We start from the raw sequence: 15611 nt of genomic DNA, 5'->3' as shown, positions 1-15611 counted from the left end.
AGTCTACGGACTTAAAAGGGTTGCCACCGTAATATCAGCAATGTTGGCCCGGAAATACGTAAGAAAGGGGTGCGAAGCATACCTTGCGTATGTACTAGACGACAAGGAGTTAGAAAAGAAACCCGAATCGTGCGATGGTTTGCGAATACCGAATATTTTCCTCAAGAATTACCGGTTTACCACTGTTCGGAAATAGAGTTTGGCATCGAATTGGTACCGGTACCACTCCAATTTCCATAGCTCCGTATCGTATGGCACCAACGGAATTAAAGGAGTTGAAAGCTCGATTGCAAGAATTGGTGGATAGAGGTTTTGCTCGCCCGAGTTTTTCACCTTGGGTGCGCCGGTGTTGTTCGTGAAAAGAAGGACGGAACCATGAGGTCGTGCATCGACTACCGTCAGCTTAATAAAGTGACAATAAAGAACAAATATCCGTTACCGCGTATCAATGATTTGTTTGATCAACTGAAAGGAGCCTCAGTGTTCTCGAAAATAGATTTGAGATCGGGCTATTATCGATTCTTGAATTCGAGATTCGGATGTACCCAAAACTGCCTTCAGAACGAGATATGGTCACTACGAGTTCCTAGTGATGCCGTTTGGGCTCACTAATGCCCTTGCGGTATTTATGGATTTAATGAATAGAATTTTCAGGCCATACTTGGATCGGTTCGTAGTTGTATTTATCGATGACATTTTGGTCTATCCGAGATGAAACCGAACATCTTTGAACATCCGAGGCTAGTGTTGCAAGTTTTACGAGATAAGCAATTATATGCTAAGTTCAAGAAGTGTGAGTTACGGTTAAGAGGTTAGCTTCTTGGGGCATGTGGTATCTGCGACGGTATTCGAGTTGACCGAACAAAATTTCAGCCATACTTAATCGGAAGCCTCAGAAATATTCCCTAGGTTCGAGTTTTGGGGCTTGCTTATTACCGACGATTTGTAAAGGTTTCTCGACGATAGCCACGCCAATGACGAAGCTACTCCAAAAGGATGTTAAGTTCGAATGGACGGAGAAATGTCAGAAAAGTTTCGATCAACTGAAAAATTATTTGACTGAAGCCCCAATTCTAGTGCAACCCGAATCGGGCAAAGAGTTTGTCATTTATAGTGACGCATCCCTACTTGGGTTGGGTTGCGTATTGATGCAAGAAGGGCGAGTTGTGGCCTATGCGTCGAGACAATTAAAGCCACATGAGAAAAATTATCCGACCCATGATCTCGAATTGGCTGCCATCGTATTCGCCTTAAAGATATGGCGACATTACTTATTTGGTGAGAAGTGCCATGTGTATTCGGATCACAAAAGTCTCAAATATTTGATGACTCAAAGAGACTTAAATCTGCGACAAAAACGTTGGCTCGAGCTGTTAAAGGATTATGAGCTGGTCATTGACTATCACCCGGGAAAGGCTAATGTGGTTGCGGACGCCTTAAGTCGTAAATCACTATTTGCGTTGCGAGCGATGAATGTACACTTGTCTGTTCTACCTGACAATGTGTTAGTAGCTAAATTGAAAGCCAAACCACTATTGATACGTCAAATTCGTGAAGCTCAGAAAGTCGACGATGAGTTGGTTGCAAAACGGGATGAGTGTGTTCCGAACAAGGACTCAGAATTTCAAACCGATGATGACGATTGTTTGAGGTTCAAAAGTCGTCTGTGTGTTCCAAAGAATTCGAAACTTATTTTGATAATTCTGAACGAAGCCCATTGTAGCCGAATGGCAATCCACCCGGGGAGTACGAAGATGTACAACGATTTGAAACGTCGGTTTTGGTGGCATGGTATGAAGCGAGACATCTCGACTTTGTTTGAGATGTTTAATATGTCAACAAGTGAAAGCGGAACATCAAGTGCCTTCAGGATTACTTGACCGATCACGATACCCGAGTGGAAATGGGATCGAGTCACAATGGACTTTGTATCCGGACCGCCATTGTCGCAAGTAAGAAGGATGCGATTTGGGTCGTTGTAGATAGATTGACTAAGTCGGCTCACTTTGTCCCCGTGCGTGCGGATTTTCAATGGACAAACTAGCCAATTGTACGCTTCTCAGATTGTGAGACTACGGGGTGCCTATTTCCATCGTGTGGGATAGAGATCCGAGATTTACCTCGCGATTTTGGAAGAAGTTGCAAGAAGCTTTGGGTACCAAGTTGCATTTCAAACCGCCTTTCACCCCCAAACCGATGGTCAATCCGAACGAATAATTCAAATACTCGAGGATATGTTGAGATGTTGCATCCTTGAGTTTAGTGGTTCATGGGAGCGGTATTTGCCTTTGATTGAATTGCTTACAACAATAGCTTTCAATCAAGTATTAAGATGACGCCTTACGAGGCTTTATACGATCGTAAATGCCGTACCCCATTATTCTGACTGAACTTAGTGAAGGTAAATTCTTGAGGTTGATTTGGTTAAGGATGCCGAGCAAAAGTTCGAGTAATTCGTGAAAGTTTGAAGGCTACTTGGATCGCCAAAAGTCGTATGCGGATTTGAAAAGGAAAGACATTGAATATCGGGTTGGAGACAAGGTATTTCTCAAAGTCTCACCACGGAAGAAAGTGCTTAGATTTGGCCGTAAGGGCAAATTGAGTCCGAGGTTCATCGGTCCGTATGAAGTATCTGAACGAGTTGGGCGATGGCGTCATCGATTAATTTTACCCCGAGCTCGAAAAGATTCACAACGTTTTCCATGTTTCGATGCTTGACGATATAGGTCGACCCGACACACGTAATTACTCCATCCGAGGTCGAGGTTCACCTAATTTGAGTTATGAAGAAGAGCCGTTCGCATTCGATGCGTGAAGTAAAAGAGCTACGAAACAAGAAAATCCCATTAGTGAAGGTGTTGTGGCATAAACACGGAATTGAAGAAGCCACTTGGGAACTTGAGGACTCTATGAAAGAGCGATACCGAGCCTATTTACGGTAAGATTTTCGGGACGAAAATTTCTTAAGTGGGGAGAGTTGTGACATCCCTAATGTGACCCTAGTCGGAAAGTGGTTTCGGGACCACAAACCCGAGTTATAAAAATAATTAATTGTTATATTTTATGCTTACTATGTGTGTGCATGCATATGTGGAAGTTTCATTCTCTAATTTTACCAATTGTATGAGAAATTATTAAATAGGGATCAAGGTGAAACATGGTGAAAAATGATAGGCTAAATTGTAATGGCTTATTTGTGCATGTTGACACAAAGGTGGACTTGCATGTCAAAATTGCCCAAATTATTCTATAGTGGCCGCCAAGATGGATGCGATGGGCAAAGGAAAACATGTTTCCAACATGTTGGGTTAGTGAGGCATGTTGGGAGCAATTAAATAATGTGTTAGCAATAAAGAAAATGTTGACAAAAAAAAAAAAAAAAAAGTGGATGGATGCCCCTTGTTGCCGTGAGTGGAGGAAAAGAAAGGAGAAAATTTGTTCATCTATTCTCAATTCTTTGGCCGAAAATACCAAGGAAAAAGGAAGGATTTTTGCTTCATGCTTGGTTTAGAAGGGAACTAGAAGGAGAATTGGTCATACTTGTGTCAAGATTAAGGTATGTTTGATGATATTCCATGAGATGCATGCATGTTTTAGTTGTTAGTTTAAGTTCTACCTAGCCCATGGTTTGAATTTTTACTATTGATGGAGAGTTAGAATTGGCTAAGGAGCCTAACAAAAACATTTTTGGTTGATACCTTGATGCTATTATCATGCTAATTATATGGATGGGTTAAGTTGCACGAGATGTAGAACTTAAGAAAGGTAGTTATATTTGATTTTACATGATGATACAATGGATGTGAAAATATATGCTAGATTAGGAAAAAAATTGATTAAGTGTTCATGAGGTGAAATTAGGTGTTTAAAAGATGTTATAGTTGACATTGTATATATATATATATACATACATTCGCCATATGGGGTATAAATGGGCATAGGTGTTAAATACCTTGTATTGGAAATTTTGATAAATAAGTAGCAATAAATTAAGATGAGATTGAGTAAATTTTCAGCTTAGTTGTGTTAAGTATTCGCAATAATCATAATAATGTATGTGAATGCCGTATGTTTGTGTTTGATGGAGAGGTAAATTGTTTGATTTAGCTCAAGAGCAAAGGGAACTAAATCGGACAAAGGAAAGGAGAAAGCAAACGAGTAGCCGAATTGGAACCGTTCTACCCAAAACAAAGTAAGTCATTAAGGAAAAAAAAGGAAAAAAAAAGTTATGCTTGGTTGGGGAATAGAAGGAAATTGGTTTCCTTTTCTTTTGGAAATTTAAAAAGGAAATTTTGTTTTTTTTAGGGGTTTCTTTTTTTGTTTTTTTTAATTTTAAAACCCAAATTTTTTTGATTTTTCTATTTAGAAATTTTGAATTTAAGGTAAAAATTTTGGGGGAATTTTGTTTTTATGAATTTAAATATGGATTTAATTGCCAGATTAGAAAAAAATGTTTAGTGTTTTCATGATGAAAATGGGTTGAAAAAATGTAATTAAAAAATTGTTAATTTAATTTTAAATAAAATTTAAATTTTTTAAAATTTAAAATGCATTTTAAAAATTTTTAAAATTTTTAAATTGAAAATAAATGGGAAATTAAATTTTTTTCCTTTTTGGAATTTTAATTATAAAAATTTTAAAGGGTTTTATAGAGGAAATTGTTTTTAATAAGGGGGAAAAAAATGGAAAAGGAAAGGGAAAAAACCAAATTTAATTTTAAAAAACATTTTTTTGAAGGGAAAATTGTTTAAATTTTTTTAAGGAAAGGGAATATTTAAAAAAGAAAAAGGGAGGAGGGAATTTGTTAAAAAAAAAAGTAAATTTGGGTTTGAAATTGCTTTAAATGTTGGGAAAAGAATTTTAATGGATTTTTAAATAATGGATTTGATTGGGGAAAAAGAATGGGTTGGAAAGAAAGGAATTGGTGGAAATTTTTAAAAGTGGGGAAATTTTTTTAAGGGGAAATTTTTTTTCCCAAAATTTAGGAGGGTGGTTTCCCAAAGGTGACCCGGGGAAATACAGCGGGGTTGGAAAGTTTTGGGGTTGGAAATTTTAAAGGGTTTTTTAAATTGATGGGTTTTGGAATTGGGAGAAATTTTTAAAAAATTTGGGTTTTGGGGATTTTATTTAAAAAATTTAATAGGTTTTTGATTAATGGAACCCCTTTTGGGTTTTTGTACCCTTTTAGGTTTTGGGGTAATTATGGTTTAAACTTAATTTTCTTTAAGGCAAATTTTGTTTGGTTTGAAGGGGGGAAAAAGGCTAAATTTTTTTGGATTGTTTAAATTTAAAGGGAAATTAGTGGTATTTGGTTTTAAAAAGTGGGAAATTTAAATTTGAAAATGGATGGGTTTTAAATGTATTTAAATTTTTTCCCTTTTTTAAATTTTGAAGGATATGAATTAAAATATGGTGTTTTGTAAAATTTTATTTTTATTTTTTATTTGAAAACCCCGGGTTTGGGTTTAAAATCCAAAGGGGAATTTTTATTGTTTAAATTTTTTAAAAATTTTTTAAATTAACCGGTTGTTAAAAAGGGGTTTAAATTCTTGTGAAAAAGGCCAAAGGGGGGTTTTGATTTGTTTTTTAAAAAATTTACCCTAAAAAAAATTTTGGGATTAAAGTTGTTTATTTAGATTTTTTAAATTTTAGTTTATTTAAAAAGGGAAATTGGCTTTTGGGGAACAAACTTTCAAGGGTGAGGTCGAGATTCGGACGTACTCCAAAACGCCTTGAGCGAGATATGGTCACTACGAGTTCCTAGTGATGCCGTTTGGGCTCACTAATGCCCTACAGATTTATGGATTTAATGAATAGAATTTTCAGGCCATACTTGGATCGGTTCGTAGTTGTATTTATCAATGACATTTTGGTCTATTCGAGAGATGAAACCGAACATCTTTGAACATCCGAGGCTAGTGTTGCAAGTTTTACGAGATAAGCAATTATATGCTAAGTTCAAGCAAGTGTGAGTTCGGTTAAGAGAGGTTAGCTTCTTGGGGCATGTGGTATCTCAGATCGGTATTCGAGTTGACCGAACAAAATTTCAGCCATACTTAACTGGAAGCCTCAGAAATATTACCTAGGTTCGAGTTTTTAGGGCTTGCTTAGGTTATTACCGACGATTTGTAAAGGTTTCTCGACGATAGCCACGCCAATGACGGCTTACTCCAAAAGGATGTTAAGTTCGAATGGACGGAGAAATGTCGAAAAGTTTCGATCAACTGAAAAATTATTTGACCAAGCCCCAATTCTAGTGCAACCCGATCGGGCAAAGAGTTTGTCATTTATAGTGACGCATCCCTACTTGGGTTGGGTTGCGATTGATGCAAGAAGGGCGAGTTGTGGCCTATGCATCGAGACAATTAAAGCCACATGAGAAAAATTATCCGACCCGTGATCTCGAATTGGTCGCCATCGTATTCGCTTTAAAGATATGGCGACATTACTTATTTGGTGAGAAGTGCCATGTGTATTCGGATCACAAAAGTCTCAAATATTTGATGACTCAAAGAGACTTAAATCATGCGACAAAAACGTTGGCTCGAGTGTTAAAGGATTATGAGCTGGTCATTGACTATCACCCGAAAGGCTAATGTGGTTGCGACGCCTTAAGTCGTAATCACTATTTGCGCTATGAAGCGATGAATGTACACTTGTCTCGTTTCTACGACAATGTGTTAGTAGCTAAATTGAAAGCCAAACCACTATTGATACGTCAAATTCGTGAAGCTCAGAAAGTCGACGATGAGTTGGTTGCAAAACGGGATGAGTGTGTTCCGAACAAGGACTCAGAATTTCAAACCGATGATGACGATTGTTTGAGGTTCAAAAGTCGTCTGTGTGTTCCAAAGAATTCGAAACTTATTTTGATAATTCTGAACGAAGCCCATTGTAGCCGAATGGCAATCCACCCGGGGAGTACGAAGATGTACAACGATTTGAAACGTCGGTTTTGGTGGCATGGTATGAAACGAGACATCTCTGACTTTGTTTCGAGATGTTTAATATGTCAACAAGTGAAAGCGGAACATCAAGTGCCTTCAGGATTACTTCAGCCGATCACGATACCCGAGTGGAAATGGGATCGAGTCACAATGGACTTTGTATCCGGACTGCCATTGTCAGCAAGTAAGAAGGATGCGATTTGGGTCGTTGTAGATAGATTGACTAAGTCGGCTCACTTTGTCCCCGTACGTACGGATTTTTCAATGGACAAACTAGCCGAATTGTACGTTTCTCAGATTGTGAGACTACACGGGGTGCCTATTTCCATCGTGTCGGATAGAGATCCGAGATTTACCTCGCGATTTTGGAAGAAGTTGCAAGAAGCTTTGGGTACCAAGTTGCATTTCAGCACCGCCTTTCACCCCCAAACCGATGGTCAATTCGAACAAATAATTCAAATACTCGAGGATATGTTGAGATGTTGCATCCTTGAGTTTAGTGGTTCATGGGAACGGTATTTGCCTTTGATTGAATTGCTTACAACAATAGCTTTCAATCAAGTATTAAGATGACGCCTTACGAGGCTTTATACGGTCGTAAATGCCGCACCCCATTATTCTGGACTGAACTTAGTGAAGGTAAATTCTTCGGGTTGATTTGGTTAAGGATGCCGAGCAAAAGTTCGAGTAATTCGTGAAAGTTTGAAGGCTACTTGGATCGCCAAAAGTCGTATGCGGATTTGAAAAGGAAAGACATTGAATATCGTGTTGGAGACAAGGTATTTCTCAAAGTCTCACCGAAGAAGGTGCTTAGATTTGGCCGTAAGGGCAAATTGAGTCCGAGGTTCATCGGTCCGTATGAAGTATCTCGAACGAGTTGGGCCATGAGCGCATCGATTAATTTTACCCCCTGAGCTCGAAAAGATTCACAACGTTTTCCATGTTTCGATGCTTCGACGATATAGGTCTGACCCGACACACGTAATTACTCCATCTGAGGTCGAGGTTCAGCCTAATTTGAGTTATGAAGAAGAGCCGTTCGCATTCGATGCGTGAAGTAAAAGAGCTACGAAACAAGAAAATCCCATTAGTGAAGGTGTTGTGGCATAAACACGGAATTGAAGAAGCCACTTGGGAACTTGAGGACTCTATGAAAGAGCGATACCCGAGCCTATTTACCGGTAAGATTTTCGGGGACGAAAATTTCTTAAGTGGGGGAGAGTTGTGACATCCCTAATGTGACCCTAGTCGGAAAGTGGTTTCGGGACCACAAACCCGAGTTATAAAAATAATTAATTGTTATATTTTATGCTTACTATGTGTGTGCATGCATATGTGGAAGTTTCATTCTCTAATTTTACCAATTGTATGAGAAATTATTAAATAGGGATCAAGGTGAAACATGGTGAAAAATGATAGGCTAAATTGTAATGGCTTATTTGTGCATGTTGACACAAAGGTGGACTTGCATGTCAAAATTGCCCAAATTATTCTATAGTGGCCGGCCAAGATGGATGCGATGGGCAAAGGAAAACATGTTTCCAACATGTTGGGTTAGTGAGGCATGTTGGGAGCAATTAAATAATGTGTTAGCAATAAAGAAAATGTTGACAAAAAAAAAAAAAAAAAAAGTGGATGGATGCCCCCTTGTTGCCGTGAGTGGAGGAAAAAGAAAGGAGAAAAATTTGTTCATCTATTCTCAATTCTTTGGCCGAAAATACCAAGGGAAAAAGGAAGGATTTTTGCTTCATGCTTGGTTTAGAAGGGAACTAGAAGGAGAATTGGTCATACTTGTGTCAAGATTAAGGTATGTTTGATGATATTCCATGAGATGCATGCATGTTTTAGTTGTTAGTTTAAGTTCTACCTAGCCCATGGTTTGAATTTTTACTATTGATGGAGAGTTAGAATTGGCTAAGGAGCCTAACAAAAACATTTTTGGTTGATACCTTGATGCTATTATCATGCTAATTATATGGATGGGTTAAGTTGCCTGAGATGTAGAACTTAAGAAAGGTAGTTATATTTGATTTTACATGATGATACAATGGATGTGAAAATATATGCTAGATTAGGAAAAAAATTGATTAAGTGTTCATGAGGTGAAATTAGGTGTTTAAAAGATGTTATAGTTGACATTGTATATATATATATATACATACATTCGGCCATATGGGGTATAAATGGGCATAGGTGTTAAATACCTTGTATTGGAAATTTTGATAAATAAGTAGCAATAAATTAAGATGAGATTGAGTAAATTTTCAGCTTAGTTGTGTTAAGTATTCGCAATAATCATAATAATGTATGTGAATGCCGTATGTTTGTGTTTGATGGAGAGGTAAATTGTTTGATTTAGCTCAAGAGCAAAGGGAACTAAATCGGACAAAGGAAAGGAGAAAGCAAACGAGTAGCCGAATTGGAACCGTTCTACCCAAAACAAAGTAAGTCATTAAGCACATATGTTTGATATTGCTTAAATGATTGTAAAATCTATGCAATTGTGTTTAATGGGATGATATATATATATAAATGAAAATGTATGTGTATGGAGTGATGACATTTGTTGAATGTAAAAGAAATAGTGAAATGTGTAGAAAGTTTGCTTTCGGCACTAAGTGTCTGGCAATACGTGTGTACGGTGACTAGATTGGCACTAAGTGTGCATGCTGGAAATATATGGCACTAAGTGTGCATGCTGGAAATATATGGCACTAAGTGTGCATGCTGGAAATATACTGACCTTTGGGTGTGCGAGCTCAAGGGTATGGCACTATGTGTGCGGCTTAAATCGCATGGCACTAAGTGTGCGAAATCGAGTATTAAGCACTGTGTGTGCGTATCTCTCTATATATATATATATCCGATCGAACAATTATATGGAGGTGTGTCTCCATCGAGTTGAGTATGGACAGCGGATCGGTAAGTACCTTGAGCTCATGACGAATAGGAAATACGTTCATGCTCGGGGTTGAGCTTCGTAAGCTTTAGATCTATGTGATGATTGCAATTGTATGATTGTGGTGTGAATGAGTTGGTGTAAAGTGCCTCAAATATCTTATTGTATAGAATATGAAATGTGGATGTATGATGGGTATGAGATTGAACCGAAAGGTCCGAGGAATTATGGTATAGTTTCGATATGGATGAGTACCTAGCCTCGTTTATTGTTTCATGTTGTGATAACTTTATCAATGGATGGTTGTTGAATGCTTATGACTTACTGAGTTATAAACTCACTCGGTGTTTTCTTGTCACCCATTTTAGGTCTCTTGGACTCGTATTGTTATGCGTGCTCGGAACCGTCGTTGAAGTCATCACACCGGCTGGAAATCTTTTGGTATTGTCTTCGTAGTTGAGCTAGGAGAACATTTGGCATGTATAGGCTATTTTGTTTTGTTGAATTGTGGGTTGTAAACTTTAAGCCATGTGAAAATGGCCTATGTGGTCGGTTGAGTGTGATTCTAAAACCTATAGTTACGAGCCTTAGAAACCTAAATTTTGATAAGGTGGCCATAGCTTGTATTATGTATGATGTAATAGTTGGCCATAGAAGATTTATGAAATAGTCATTGTTTGCTTTGGTAACAGATGCTGCCAGCAGCAGTGAGGTGAGATGGAAAATCACTAAAAATAGTAGAAGTAGAATTAAATAGTGAATAAATTATGAAATTGAACCTTGATGAATCTATTTTCATATGGACGAAACGAAACGACTATATGAGCAGTATACTGAGAGATATTAAAGTTCTCGTGAGACAGGGCCAGAACGGTTTCTGGATCCCCTGTCTCGACTTTGAAAATTTACCATAAATTATCCAGAAGGAATTAGAAGTCGTTCCTTATATTTTCAGATTCCCTTTTGAGTCTAGTTTCATTAGAAAGAAACGCCATGAGCATTGAAGCTCTGTACGAGAAGATATCCAGGTCGTAATGGGCGAAGGTCAGTGTAGTTGACCCCTGTAGCATGGGTGACTTTAACTAATAAACTGTACTAATTGGCTCGACTAAAAATTCTAGAAAAAAATGTGTAGATGGTATTATAAGTCTAGTTTCAGGGAAAATTTACGGAACTGATTTTTGAATTCTGTAACTCGAGATATGATTTTTAAGGTGACAATAACGCAGTTAGCTAGCCTGCCTGGAACAGAAATCAAATATTTCAAAGAGAGAAATAAGGGAAGTAAGCCCGATAACACCACGTGTTCAAATCCGGTGACAGTCACGGGTTTGGGGTGTTACATTTAATTGGTATCAGAGCTATGGTTTAGTCAGTTCTAGGACTACCATAGAGCGTGTGAGTCTAGCTATACATGCCAAATTGTTAGTGCTTAATAATGTGATGACTTCTGACGGTTGAAATTTTTGTTTTGATTAGCGATGGAACCCGGGATAGAGAGACCCTTGGCGGATGACGTTGAAAGTGTAGCGGCTGCTCCCGCGCAAGGGACACCGCCTATTGAGCCTCAGTCATCCGCGAATAATCAAAATGAAGGGGCGAAACAAGCCTTCTTCACCATGATGAATGAGTGGGTCGCGAATATGCCCGAACCAACCCTACTGCCCAACCATTCCCAAATTTAAATACTCCACCCCAAGAGCCCGTAATGCCTTCGCCATCGATCCCGTGAGGCCGAGTAAACCACCAGAGACCTGATTAGGAAGCGCGGGCTGAGGAGTTCAAGGCCATAGTTAATGATGATGCCGAAAAGGCCGAGTTCGCTCGATAACACCATTCGAGTGTTAGATGAACTGTCATGCACACCGATGAATGTCTTAAGTGTGCTATATCCTTGTTATGAGACTCACTTACTATTGGTGGAGGACTTTAATTTCCACAGTCCCAAACGAACGAGTTACTTGGGATTTCTTTCAATCGAATTTCAAAGAAATACATTAGTCAACTGTTCATCGATCAAAAGCGTAAGGAATTCTTGGAACTCAAGCAAGGCCGTATGACAAGATTCTGAATCTGAACATGAGTTCGTAAGACTCGATCGGTATGCCCGGAGTGTGTGGTGATGAGGTTGCTATGTGCAAAAGATTTGAAGAAGGATTGAATGAAGAGTTAAAGTTACTAGTGGGAATTTTGGAGATAAAGGAGTTCGTGACACTAGTCGAACGAGCCTGCAAGGCGGAAGAACTTGGGAAGGAGAAGAAGAAGGCTGAATTTGAAGCAAGAGATTACCGTAAAAGATCAACGAGTAAAGCTCCGTTATCGATCAGAAAGAGGTTCGGGAGGACACCAAGAAGTCGAGGGCGATCATGGAATTTCCATTAGAGCCCGACCATCGACGGACTCCCAAGCTACTTCGGTAGCTAGTGTGGGCAATAATCGTCAAGAGAGACCTGAATGCCCCCAATGTGGAAGACGACACCTAGGTGAATGTTGGGGTAAGTCTGTTAATAGGGCCTGTTATGGATGCGGTTCGAAGGACCACTTCATTAGAGATTGCATGGAGCTAGATGAGAAGAATAAGATGCAAGGTGCAAGACCTAGTGGAACAATGGCTAGAGGTAGGCCCCCGAGAATTTCTGGAGGTAGGGGTGGCAATCAGAACGGTTTCTGGATATTAAAGTTCTCGTGAGATAGGGCCAGAACGGTTTCTGGATCCCCTGTCTCAACTTTGAAAATTTACCATAAATTATCCAGAAGTAATTAGAAGTCGTGCCTTATATTTGCAGATTCCCTTTTGAGTCTAGTTTCATTAGAAATAAACGCCATGAGCACTTAAGCTCTGTACGAGAAGATATCCAGGTCGTAATGCGCAAAGGTCAGTGTAGTTGACCCCTATAGCATGGGTGACTTTAACTAATAAACTGTACTAATTGGCTTGACCAAAAATTCTATAAAAAAATGTGTAGATGGTATTATAAGTCTAGTTTCAGGGAAAATTTATGGAACTGATTTTTGAATTCTGTAACTCGAGATATGATTTTTAAGGTGACAATGATGCGCTTAGCTAGCTCGCTCGAATGTAAATCAAATATTTCAAAGAGAGAAATAAGGGAAGTAAGCCCGGTAACACCACGTGTTCAAATCCGGTGACGGTCACGGGTTTGGGGTGTTACATTGGGTATATCCGAATCTCGAATTCGCAACTGATAATAGCCCGATCTCAAATCTATCTTTGAAAACACTGAGGCTCCCTTTAGTTGATCAAACAAATCATCAATACGCGGTAACGGATATTTATTCTTTATTGTCACTTTATTCAGCTGACGATAGTCAATGTACAACCTCATGGTTCCGTCCTTCTTTTTCACAAACAATACTGGTGCACCCCAAGTGAGAAACTTGGTCGAGCGAAACCTCTATCCATCAACTCTTGCAACTGAGCTTTCAATTCCTTTAATTCCGTTGGTGCCATACGATACGGAGCTATCGAAATCGGTGTAGTCCCAGGTACAAGTTCGATGCCAAACTCTACCTCCCGAACAGGTGGTAACCCTGGTAATTCTTCGGGAAAAACATCCGGATATTCATAAACCACTGGTACCGACTCAAGTTTCTTTTCTGGTTCTTTATTATCAAATACGTATGCAAGATACGCTTCACACCATTTTCTCACATATTTTTGAGCTAACATCGAGGATATTATTGTTGGCAATCCATTCAAAACAGTAGACTCGACTCGGATTATCTCATTATTTGTACACCTCAAATCAATAGTCTTACTTTTGCAATTCACAACTGCATCATGTACGGTCAACCAATCCAAACCGAGAATAACATCAAATTCATCAAACGGTAAAAGCATCAAGTCAGCCGGAAAACAGGAGCCTCGGATTATTAAGGGGCATTTCTTACACACCTTGTCGACAAGCACATAACGACCCAAGGGATTCGACACTCGAATTACGAACTCAGTAGACTCAACAGGTAAAGTCTTACTGGATACTAAGGTCTCACATACATATGAATGAGTAGAACCAGGGTTAATCAATGCAATCGCATTAGTATCAAAGAGAGTGAAAGTACCGGTAATAACATCTGGCGAGGAAGCATCCTCGCGTGCAGATAGCATAAGCTCTAGCAGAACACGAGCCTCGGATCTGGTTGTAGCATCTCTAGATCCTCTCGACCGCCACTAGCATTCCTCGTATTTCTAGATGGTCTACCCCGAGCGAAGAGTAGCACGGTTTCCCACTCGATTTACATTTTGTTCGATAGCCTCGGGCGATCCTTGATAAAATGGTCACTGATCCGCACTTATAACAGAGCGGTCATGGAATCTACAACTCCCGAATGCCATTTACCACAATATCGCACTCTGCTCGTCTCGACGATCATTTCCAACACCGGCAACCAAGTGACTCGTACTCACTCACGGGTCGATCACGATCTCGTCCGAAAAGCCCGAAGGGCCTTTCGACCAGCCAAAATCATCTCTAACTTTCTTCGAAGACTGTTGAATGGGCTTTCCTGAAGATCTCTTACGAAGCTCCTTTGCTCCCATATCAGCTTTTCTTTTCTCCTTACTGAGCTCTTCGGCTTTGCAAGCTCGCTCGACAAGTACCACAAATTCTCTGATTTCTAAAATGCCAACATACAGTTTTATATCTTCATTCAGTCCATCTTCGAAACGTTTACACATTACAGCTTCTGAGGAAATGCATTCTCGAGCGTACCGGCTAAGCCTTACAAACTTTCGTTCATAATCAGTAACTGACATGGAACCTTGTTTAAGTTCAAGGAATTCTTTCCGTTTTTTATCAATGAATCTCTGGCTGATGTACTTTTTTCGAAACTCGGTTTGGAAAAACTCCCAAGTTACTTGCTCTCTAGGCACAACTGAAATCAACGTATTCCACCAATAGTAGGCAGAATCACGTAGCAAGGAGATAGTACACTTTAAGCATTCATCGGGTGTGCAAGATAGTTCATCAAGTACCCGAATAGTGTTATTCAACCAAAATTCAGCTTGCTTGGCATCATCATTGTCTGTAGCTTTAAATTCAGTAGCCCCATGTTTTCAGATTCTGTCAACTGGGGGCTTATTTAACCTCATCTGGTCAGTTACCGGAGGTATCGTAGGTGCAGGGGTTGTATTATTCGGGAGTGGGGGTTGTGGAACAGCCGTATTAGTTCGAATATACTGATTGAACCAATCATTCATCACGCTATAAAAAGCCTGTCTAGCTTCATCATTCGATTACTAGCAATAGGTTGAGAGTCCACCGCTACCGTCCCTTGCACGGAGCAAAGCGCTACACTCTCAACATCATCACCACTTCGGTTGGGATCGGATCCATTACTATAAGTAAACACATTTTTAACTGCGTAAATCACCACACTATCAAATAAACACATAATGGCATGTATAGCTAAACCCGAACGTATTACGGTAGTCCTAGAATCGACTAAACCGTAGCTCTGATACCAATAAAATTGTAACGCCCCGTGCACTGAGACCGCTTCCTGAGTCGAACACGAGGTGTTAACGGACTTAATTCATTTACTTACACAGTTCATTTTAAAATTTCCAGACAAGTCGGCTAATCGCATCACAGTTACTTTAAAAATCATATCTCAAGTTCCAAAACTCGAAAACCAATTCCGTAAATTTTTCCTGAAACTAGACTCATATGTCCATCCACAATTTTTTTTTGCCAATTAGTACAGTTTATTAGTTAAAGTCTCCCCTGCTTCAGGGTTCGACT

This window comes from Gossypium arboreum, chromosome 7 (assembly GCF_025698485.1).
Source record: "Gossypium arboreum isolate Shixiya-1 chromosome 7, ASM2569848v2, whole genome shotgun sequence".
Lineage (NCBI taxonomy): Eukaryota > Viridiplantae > Streptophyta > Magnoliopsida > Malvales > Malvaceae > Gossypium > Gossypium arboreum.
Note: the sequence above shows the minus strand (reverse complement) of the source record.